The sequence below is a fragment of the Triturus cristatus genome, chromosome 6 (assembly GCF_964204655.1).
Source record: "Triturus cristatus chromosome 6, aTriCri1.1, whole genome shotgun sequence".
Lineage (NCBI taxonomy): Eukaryota > Metazoa > Chordata > Amphibia > Caudata > Salamandridae > Triturus > Triturus cristatus.
Window position 1 is genome coordinate 101,501,789 of NC_140589.1, and position 9,561 is coordinate 101,511,349.

The 9,561-nt window shown below is 43.1% G+C and overlaps 10 non-coding genes across 10 annotated transcripts; all 10 read right to left on the reverse strand.

Moving 5' to 3' along the window:
• Positions 1-659: 659 nt before the first annotated feature.
• Positions 660-742, reverse strand: TRNAL-AAG (transfer RNA leucine (anticodon AAG)). Its single transcript has one exon. It is a non-coding gene; the product is annotated as a tRNA-Leu (tRNA).
• A 187-nt stretch (positions 743-929) lies between these two features.
• On the reverse strand, positions 930-1,012 carry TRNAL-CAG (transfer RNA leucine (anticodon CAG)). Its single transcript has one exon. It is a non-coding gene; the product is annotated as a tRNA-Leu (tRNA).
• Positions 1,013-1,644: 632 nt separating this feature from the next.
• On the reverse strand, positions 1,645-1,727 carry TRNAL-UAG (transfer RNA leucine (anticodon UAG)). The gene has a single exon. It is a non-coding gene; the product is annotated as a tRNA-Leu (tRNA).
• Positions 1,728-2,752: 1,025 nt separating this feature from the next.
• Positions 2,753-2,835, reverse strand: TRNAL-AAG (transfer RNA leucine (anticodon AAG)). Its single transcript has one exon. It is a non-coding gene; the product is annotated as a tRNA-Leu (tRNA).
• Positions 2,836-3,736: 901 nt separating this feature from the next.
• Positions 3,737-3,819, reverse strand: TRNAL-UAG (transfer RNA leucine (anticodon UAG)). The gene has a single exon. It is a non-coding gene; the product is annotated as a tRNA-Leu (tRNA).
• A 1,024-nt stretch (positions 3,820-4,843) lies between these two features.
• Positions 4,844-4,926, reverse strand: TRNAL-AAG (transfer RNA leucine (anticodon AAG)). The gene has a single exon. It is a non-coding gene; the product is annotated as a tRNA-Leu (tRNA).
• A 901-nt stretch (positions 4,927-5,827) lies between these two features.
• On the reverse strand, positions 5,828-5,910 carry TRNAL-UAG (transfer RNA leucine (anticodon UAG)). Its single transcript has one exon. It is a non-coding gene; the product is annotated as a tRNA-Leu (tRNA).
• Positions 5,911-6,934: 1,024 nt separating this feature from the next.
• TRNAL-AAG (transfer RNA leucine (anticodon AAG)) lies at positions 6,935-7,017 on the reverse strand. Its single transcript has one exon. It is a non-coding gene; the product is annotated as a tRNA-Leu (tRNA).
• A 186-nt stretch (positions 7,018-7,203) lies between these two features.
• TRNAL-CAG (transfer RNA leucine (anticodon CAG)) lies at positions 7,204-7,286 on the reverse strand. The gene has a single exon. It is a non-coding gene; the product is annotated as a tRNA-Leu (tRNA).
• Positions 7,287-7,918: 632 nt separating this feature from the next.
• TRNAL-UAG (transfer RNA leucine (anticodon UAG)) lies at positions 7,919-8,001 on the reverse strand. Its single transcript has one exon. It is a non-coding gene; the product is annotated as a tRNA-Leu (tRNA).
• Positions 8,002-9,561: the final 1,560 nt, after the last annotated feature.

Sequence of the window (9,561 nt, forward strand, 5' to 3'; positions counted from 1 at the left end):
GGATACAAGAGAGTAGGCCTTGTTCCAGATAAACTATCCCTAGCAGGGAAAGTCTGAGCACAGGCACTCTTTTGCTCTTTAGCCCCTGGCCTGGGACTCACCCTCACTTGCTGAGGCGTGAAATTCTGCATACCAACTTTGCACAGAAGGTATGTTTGTGGTTGTTTGGGGATGGGTGGGAGGTCAAGAGCAGGGAAAAGCAGGTCTTCTTCACTACTAGACTCCTCTTCTATGCCTCCCTGCCATTCACTCACTCTGTCTTTGTTTCATTCTCTCCTTCCACAACACTCCTTCTCACTCACTCGCTCTATCACTTGTATTTTTGCCCTTGCTCTGCATTCTATAGTGGAAACATCCCTTGAATGAAGCATCTGAAAATGACGTGACATAAAATTTAAAACCTCCTTATTGGAAACCTAAAACATCACAAGACTTAATGTAACCCATTTCTTTCATAAAAAAGATTTTTAAAGTACCCCGCAAAAGAAATATAAAACACCACGAGTGCTAGAAGAATATTACATTAATGTTAAAGATAGAATAGGGCAAATGCATTTGCAGTTGAAACTGAAGTTTGGTACTTATTCAGATATTATTTACATTGCCAATTTTTAGCTGAGATTCTAAAGGAACTGAGAGAGAAAATGGAATTCAAGTTTTGTCAGAAGTGGGATTCGAACCCACGCCTCCAGGAGAGACTGCGGCCTTAACGCAGCGCCTTAGACCACTCGGCCATCCTGACCCCATGCTGCTTTTTCATCTAAAGGGTGAGAAAGATATTAGGAACCAAAAAATGCACAGAGCTTAGGCCAATAGTGGCTAGAGCAAGAAAAAAAACTCACTGCACTCTTCCAAGAAGACAATCCTATAAGCCACTGCGAGGGAAATGATCATATTTCTCAAGAAAAAAAGTAGAGCAAACACAGGACTGTCAGAAGTGGGATTTGAACCCACGCCTCCAGAGGAGACTGCGACCTGAACGCAGCACCTTAGACCACTCGGCCATCCTGACTTGCTTTCCCAGCATCTTCCAGAGGCCAGACAGCCATGCAGGTGATGTACTGAAAAGGAATGCCCTCAATTTATTTATCCTATTATATGCACTTCCAACAGATCTTTGAACAATCTGTACAGAGCAGGACCTATGGAGAACTCTTTAGAACTTTGAGGCGAACAAAGAGAAAGTGCTATTTACCAGCCACTTGAACGGCTCAAAGCTGCTTTGAAATTGAGACAATAGCCACCTCTTGGCTGGCTAAAGCAATTTCAACAAGGGATCTCAAAGTCACAACATAGGGTGGAGTATGCAAATTTAAGCAGCCCCTGATCAAAGCCCTGAGGAAATTGCTGTAAGTGTGCTGGAGTCCAGTTATCTACCAGATGCATGGCATTCTTCCAAATTTGCAGGGCCCGTCTGGCCAGGGCATACAAGAGCATGAATCTTCCAGATGACCTCTTACATGGGTCCTATGCTCATTTGGTAAGGATTGCGCTTTGTCAGCAAGACATTATAGAACCTAAATATATGAGAAACCCCATCTCTCTTGACAAGAGGAGAACGGAATAACGTGCCAGGTGAAGACCAACAGATGCAACTTCCATCAGATGTTAACCTGATAAAGGAGAATAAATCTCCAAAAGGAATGTCAGAAGTGGGATTCGAACCCACGCCTCCAAAGGAGACTGTGGCCTAAACACAGCGCCTTAGACCTCTCGGCCATCCTGACAGTATAGGCTTTTAAGAAATGAATAAAAGTTACTCTGAAACGTCTACCTCCATGCAAGCCTGAAATAATTTAAACCTTCAAACACAAGGTGCAACTTTATGCACAGGACAATAAACACAGAAGAACACATACGAAAGCACTTTATTTCACAGGTATACAGTTTTCATGCTTTTAGAACACCACATACCTCTCACCAGCTATTTAGGGTCCTGTATCCGACTCACAACATTTCCTTGCCTGCGACCTCTCTCTCTACACAAACAACTACAGCACAGGAAGTAGGAAGGCAATAGGTGGGGCAGTTTATGCAAATTTATGCTGCCAATGTGCCTTGCAGATTCATGCAGGATTTCTAGATCCTTGCTGGATACAAGAGAGTAGGCCTTGTTCCAGATAAACTATCCCTAGCAGGGAAAGTCTGAGCACAGGCACTCTTTTGCTCTTTAGCCCCTGGCCTGGGACTCACCCTCACTTGCTGAGGCGTGAAATTCTGCATACCAACTTTGCACAGAAGGTATGTTTGTGGTTGTTTGGGGGGATGGTGGGAGGTCAAGAGCAGGGAAAAGCAGGTCTTCTTCACTACTAGACTCCTCTTCTATGCCTCCCTGCCATTCACTCACTCTGTCTTTGTTTCATTCTCTCCTTCCACAACACTCCTTCTCACTCACTCGCTCTATCACTTGTATTTTTGCCCTTGCTCTGCATTCTATAGTGGAAACATCCCTTGAATGAAGCATCTGAAAATGACGTGACATAAAATTTAAAACCTCCTTATTGGAAACCTAAAACATCACAAGACTTAATGTAACCCATTTCTTTCATAAAAAAGATTTTTAAAGTACCCCACAAAACAAATATAAAACACCACGAGTGCTAGAAGAATATTACATTAATGTTAAAGATAGAATAGGGCAAATGCATTTGCAGTTGAAACTGAAGTTTGGTACTTATTCAGATATTATCTACATTGCCAATTTTTAGCTGAGATTCTAAAGGAACTGAGAGAGAAAATGGAATTCAAGTTTTGTCAGAAGTGGGATTCGAACCCACGCCTCCAGGAGAGACTGCGGCCTTAACGCAGCGCCTTAGACCACTCGGCCATCCTGACCCCATGCTGCTTTTTCATCTAAAGGGTGAGAAAGATATTAGGAACCAAAAAATGCACAGAGCTTAGGCCAATAGTGGCTAGAGCAAGAAAAAAACTCACTGCACTCTTCCAAGAAGACAATCCTATAAGCCACTGCGAGGGAAATGATCATATTTCTCAAGAAAAAAAGTAGAGTAAACACAGGACTGTCAGAAAAGGGATTTGAACCCACGCCTCCAGAAGATACTGCGACCTGAACGCAGCGCCTTAGACCACTCGGCCATCCTGACTTGCTTTCCCAGGATCTTCCAGAGGCCAGACAGCCATGTAGGTGAGGTACTGAAAAGGAATGCCCTCAATTTATTTATCCTATTATATCCACTTCCAACAGATCTTTGAACAATCTGTACAGAGCAGGACCTATGGAGAACTCTTTAGAACTTTGAGGCGAACAAAGAGAAAGTGCTATTCACCAGCCACTTGAACGGCTCAAAGCTGCTTTAAAATTGAGACAATAGCCACCTCTTGGCTGGCTAAAGCAATTTCAACAAGGGATCTCAAAGTCACAACATAGGGTGGAGTATGCAAATTTAAGCAGCCCCTGATCAAAGCCCTGAGGAAATTGCTGTAAGTGTGCTGGAGTCCAGTTGTCTACCAGATGCATGGCATTCTTCCAAATTTGCAGGGCCCGTCTGGCCAGGGCATACAAGAGCATGACTCTTCCAGATAACCTCTTACATGGGTCCTATGCTCATTTGGTAAGGATTGCGCTTTGTCAGCAAGACGTTATAGAACCTAAATATATGAGAAACCCCATCTCTCTTGACAAGAGGAGAACGGAATAACGTGCCAGGTGAAGACCAACAGATGCAACTTCCATGAGATGTTAACCTGATAAAGGAGATTAAATCTCCAAAAGGCATGTCAGAAGTGGGATTCGAACCCACGCCTCCAAAGGAGACTGTGGCCTAAACACAGCGCCTTAGACCTCTCGGCCATCCTGACAGTATAGGCTTTTAAGAAATTAATAAAAGTTACTCAGAAACGTCTACCTCCATGCAAGCCTGAAATAATTTAAACCTTCAAACACAAGGTGCAACTTTATGCACAGGACAATAAACACAGAAGAACACATACTAAAGCACTTTATTTCACAGGTATACAGTTTTCATGCTTTTAGAACACCACATACCTCTCACCAGCTATTTAGGGTCCTGTATCCGACTCACAACATTTCCTTGCCTGCGACCTCTCTCTCTACACAAACAACTATAGCACAGGAAGTAGGAAGGCAATAGGTGGGGCAGTTTATGCAAATTTATGCTGCCAATGTGCCTTGCAGATTCATGCAGGATTTCTAGATCCTTGCTGGATACAAGAGAGTAGGCCTTGTTCCAGATAAACTATCCCTAGCAGGGAAAGTCTGAGCACAGGCACTCTTTTGCTCTTTAGCCCCTGGCCTGGGACTCACCCTCACTTGCTGAGGCGTGAAATTCTGCATACCAACTTTGCACAGAAGGTATGTTTGTGGTTGTTTGGGGATGGGTGGGAGGTCAAGAGCAGGGAAAAGCAGGTCTCCTTCACTACTAGACTCCTCTTCTATGCCTCCCTGCCATTCACTCACTCTGTCTTTGTTTCATTCTCTCCTTCCACAACACTCCTTCTCACTCACTCGCTCTATCACTTGTATTTTTGCCCTTGCTCTGCATTCTATAGTGGAAACATCCCTTGAATGAAGCATCTGAAAATGACGTGACATAAAATTTAAAACCTCCTTATTGGAAACCTAAAACATCACAAGACTTAATGTAACCCATTTCTTTCATAAAAAAGATTTTTAAAGTACCCCACAAAACAAATATAAAACACCACGAGTGCTAGAAGAATATTACATTAATGTTAAAGATAGAATAGGGCAAATGCATTTGCAGTTGAAACTGAAGTTTGGTACTTATTCAGATATTATCTACATTGCCAATTTTTAGCTGAGATTCTAAAGGAACTGAGAGAGAAAATGGAATTCAAGTTTTGTCAGAAGTGGGATTCGAACCCACGCCTCCAGGAGAGACTGCGGCCTTAACGCAGCGCCTTAGACCACTCGGCCATCCTGACCCCATGCTGCTTTTTCATCTAAAGGGTGAGAAAGATATTAGGAACCAAAAAATGCACAGAGCTTAGGCCAATAGTGGCTAGAGCAAGAAAAAAACTCACTGCACTCTTCCAAGAAGACAATCCTATAAGCCACTGCGAGGGAAATGATCATATTTCTCAAGAAAAAAAGTAGAGTAAACACAGGACTGTCAGAAAAGGGATTTGAACCCACGCCTCCAGAAGATACTGCGACCTGAACGCAGCGCCTTAGACCACTCGGCCATCCTGACTTGCTTTCCCAGGATCTTCCAGAGGCCAGACAGCCATGTAGGTGAGGTACTGAAAAGGAATGCCCTCAATTTATTTATCCTATTATATCCACTTCCAACAGATCTTTGAACAATCTGTACAGAGCAGGACCTATGGAGAACTCTTTAGAACTTTGAGGCGAACAAAGAGAAAGTGCTATTCACCAGCCACTTGAACGGCTCAAAGCTGCTTTAAAATTGAGACAATAGCCACCTCTTGGCTGGCTAAAGCAATTTCAACAAGGGATCTCAAAGTCACAACATAGGGTGGAGTATGCAAATTTAAGCAGCCCCTGATCAAAGCCCTGAGGAAATTGCTGTAAGTGTGCTGGAGTCCAGTTGTCTACCAGATGCATGGCATTCTTCCAAATTTGCAGGGCCCGTCTGGCCAGGGCATACAAGAGCATGACTCTTCCAGATAACCTCTTACATGGGTCCTATGCTCATTTGGTAAGGATTGCGCTTTGTCAGCAAGACGTTATAGAACCTAAATATATGAGAAACCCCATCTCTCTTGACAAGAGGAGAACGGAATAACGTGCCAGGTGAAGACCAACAGATGCAACTTCCATGAGATGTTAACCTGATAAAGGAGATTAAATCTCCAAAAGGCATGTCAGAAGTGGGATTCGAACCCACGCCTCCAAAGGAGACTGTGGCCTAAACACAGCGCCTTAGACCTCTCGGCCATCCTGACAGTATAGGCTTTTAAGAAATTAATAAAAGTTACTCAGAAACGTCTACCTCCATGCAAGCCTGAAATAATTTAAACCTTCAAACACAAGGTGCAACTTTATGCACAGGACAATAAACACAGAAGAACACATACTAAAGCACTTTATTTCACAGGTATACAGTTTTCATGCTTTTAGAACACCACATACCTCTCACCAGCTATTTAGGGTCCTGTATCCGACTCACAACATTTCCTTGCCTGCGACCTCTCTCTCTACACAAACAACTATAGCACAGGAAGTAGGAAGGCAATAGGTGGGGCAGTTTATGCAAATTTATGCTGCCAATGTGCCTTGCAGATTCATGCAGGATTTCTAGATCCTTGCTGGATACAAGAGAGTAGGCCTTGTTCCAGATAAACTATCCCTAGCAGGGAAAGTCTGAGCACAGGCACTCTTTTGCTCTTTAGCCCCTGGCCTGGGACTCACCCTCACTTGCTGAGGCGTGAAATTCTGCATACCAACTTTGCACAGAAGGTATGTTTGTGGTTGTTTGGGGATGGGTGGGAGGTCAAGAGCAGGGAAAAGCAGGTCTCCTTCACTACTAGACTCCTCTTCTATGCCTCCCTGCCATTCACTCACTCTGTCTTTGTTTCATTCTCTCCTTCCACAACACTCCTTCTCACTCACTCGCTCTATCACTTGTATTTTTGCCCTTGCTCTGCATTCTATAGTGGAAACATCCCTTGAATGAAGCATCTGAAAATGACGTGACATAAAATTTAAAACCTCCTTATTGGAAACCTAAAACATCACAAGACTTAATGTAACCCATTTCTTTCGTAAAAAAGATTTTTAAAGTACCCCACAAAAGAAATATAAAACACCACGAGTGCTAGAAGAATATTACATTAACGTTAAAGATAGAATAGGGCAAATGCATTTGCAGTTGAAACTGAAGTTTGGTACTTATTCAGATATTATTTACATTGCCAATTTTTAGCTGAGATTCTAAAGGAACTGAGAGAGAAAATAGAATTCAAGTTTTGTCAGAAGTGGGATTCGAACCCACGCCTCCAGAAGAGACTGCGGCCTTAACGCAGCGCCTTAGACCACTCGGCCATCCTGACCCCATGCTGTTTTGTCATCTAAAGGGTGAGAAAGATATTAGGAACCAAAAACTGCACAGAGCTTAGGCCAATAGTGGCTAGAGCAAGAAAAAAACTCACTGCACTCTTCCAAGAAGACAATCCTATAAGGCACTGCGAGGGAAATGATCATATTTCTAAAGAAAAAAAGTAGAGTAAACACAGGACTGTCAGAAGTGGGATTTGAACCCACGCCTCCAGAAGAGACTGCGACCTGAACGCAGCGCCTTAGACCACTCGGCCATCCTGACTTGCTTTCCGAGAATCTTCCAGAGGCCAGACAGCCATGCAGGTGAGGTACTGAAAAGGAATGCCCTCAATTTATTTATCCTATTATATGCACTTCCAACAGATCTTTGAACAATCTGTACAGAGCAGGACCTATGGAGAACTCTTTAGAACTTTGAGGCGAACAAAGAGAAAGTGCTATTCACCAGCCACTTGAACGGCTCAAAGCTGCTTTGAAATTGAGACAATATCCACCTCTTGGCTGGCTAAAGCAATTTCAACACGGGATCTCAAAGTCACAACTTAGGGTGGAGTATGCAAATCTAAGCAGCCCCTGATCAAAGCCCTAAGGAAATTGCTGTAAGTGTGCTGGAGTCCAGTTGTCTACCAGATGCATGGCATTCTTCCAAATTTGCAGGGCCCGTCTGGCCAGGGCATACAAGAGCATGACTCTTCCAGATGACCTCTTACATGGGTCCTATGCTCATTTGGTAAGGATTGCGCTTTGTCAGCAAGACGTTATAGAACCTAAATATATGAGAAACCCCATCTCTCTTGACAAGAGGAGAACGGAATAACGTGCCAGGTGAAGACCAACAGATGCAACTTCCATCAGATGTTAACCTGATAAAGGAGATTAAATCTCCAAAAGGCATGTCAGAAGTGGGATTCGAACCCACGCCTCCAAAGGAGACTGTGGCCTAAACACAGTGCCTTAGGCCTCTCGGCCATCCTGACAGTTTAGGCTTTTAAGAAATGAATAAAAGTTACTCAGAAATGTCTACCTCCATGCAAGCCTGAAATAATTTAAACCTTCAAACACAAGGTGCAACTTTATGCACAGGACAATAAACACAGAAGAACACATACGAAAGCACTTTATTTCACAGGTATACAGTTTTCATGCGTTTAGAACACCACATACCTCTCACCAGCTATTTAGGGTCCTGTATCCGACTCACAACATTTCCTTGCCTGCGGCCTCTCTCTCTACACAAACAACTACAGCACAGGAAGTAGGAAGGCAACAGGTGGGGCAGTTTATGCAAATTTATGCTGCCAATGTGCCTTGCAGATTCATGCAGGATTTCTCGATCCTTGCTGGATACAAGAGAGTAGGCCTTGTTCCAGATAAACTATCCCTAGCAGGGAAAGTCTGAGCACAGGCACTCTTTTGCTCTTTAGCCCCTGGCCTGGGACTCACCCTCACTTGCTGAGGCGTGAAATTCTGCATACCAACTTGCACAGAAGGTATGTTTGTGGTTGTTTGGGGATGGGAGGGAGGTCAAGAGCAGGGAAAAGCAGGTCTTCTTCACTACTAGACTCCTCTTCTATGCCTACCTGCCATTCACTCACTCTGTCTTTGTTTCATTCTCTCCTTCCACAACACTCCTTCTCACTCACTCGCTCTATCACTTGTATTGTTGCCCTTGCTCTGCATTCTATAGTGGAAACATCTCTTGAATGAAGCATTTGAAAATGACGTGACATAAAATTAAAAACCTCCTTATTGGAAACATGAAACATCACAAGACTTAATGTAATCCATTTCTTTCATAAAAAAGATTTTTAAAGTACCCCACAAAACAATTATAAAACACCACAAGTGCTAGAAGAATTCGCTGTTCTGCTTTCCCTGCTTACTGTTTGGTGGTGAAGTACCATGGACAAAAACAGGAGTTACGGATTTGAAGCATCTCTCTGAAAAAATAAAGAAGCACGAATCATGTAAATCTCATCTAGATAGCTCAATAAAGCTTGCCATGTTTGGAAGAATGAATATTGCTTCACAGCTGGATGACGGCTATCGCATTGGAATAAGGATTCATAACCTAGAAGTTGATAAAAACAGGTACATTTTATCTAAATTGATTGACTGTGTGCTTTTTTGTGGTGCTTTTGAACTGGCATTACGTGGTCACGATGAGCAGGAAGGCTCTCCAAATAAAGGAATCTTTAGAGGCCTAGTTGATTTTGTTGCCAGCTTAGACAGTGCAATGGACACTCACTTAAAATCAGCAACAGTTTTTAAAGGCACTTCCAAAACCATCCAGAACGAACTCCTGGACTGTATGTTGGAAGTAACAAGAGACGTCATAATACAGCAGCTACGAAGCTCTGAATTTGTGGCTATTCAGGCGGATCATACTACTGATGTATCCACACAGACTCAGTCCGTACTGGTTTTCCGCTACATTAATTCCAGCAATAAAGTTGTTGAGAGATTCTATTGTTTTAATCAACTAAAAGATTCATCTGCTCATACAATTGCCACAACTTTGCTTCAGGAACTTAATA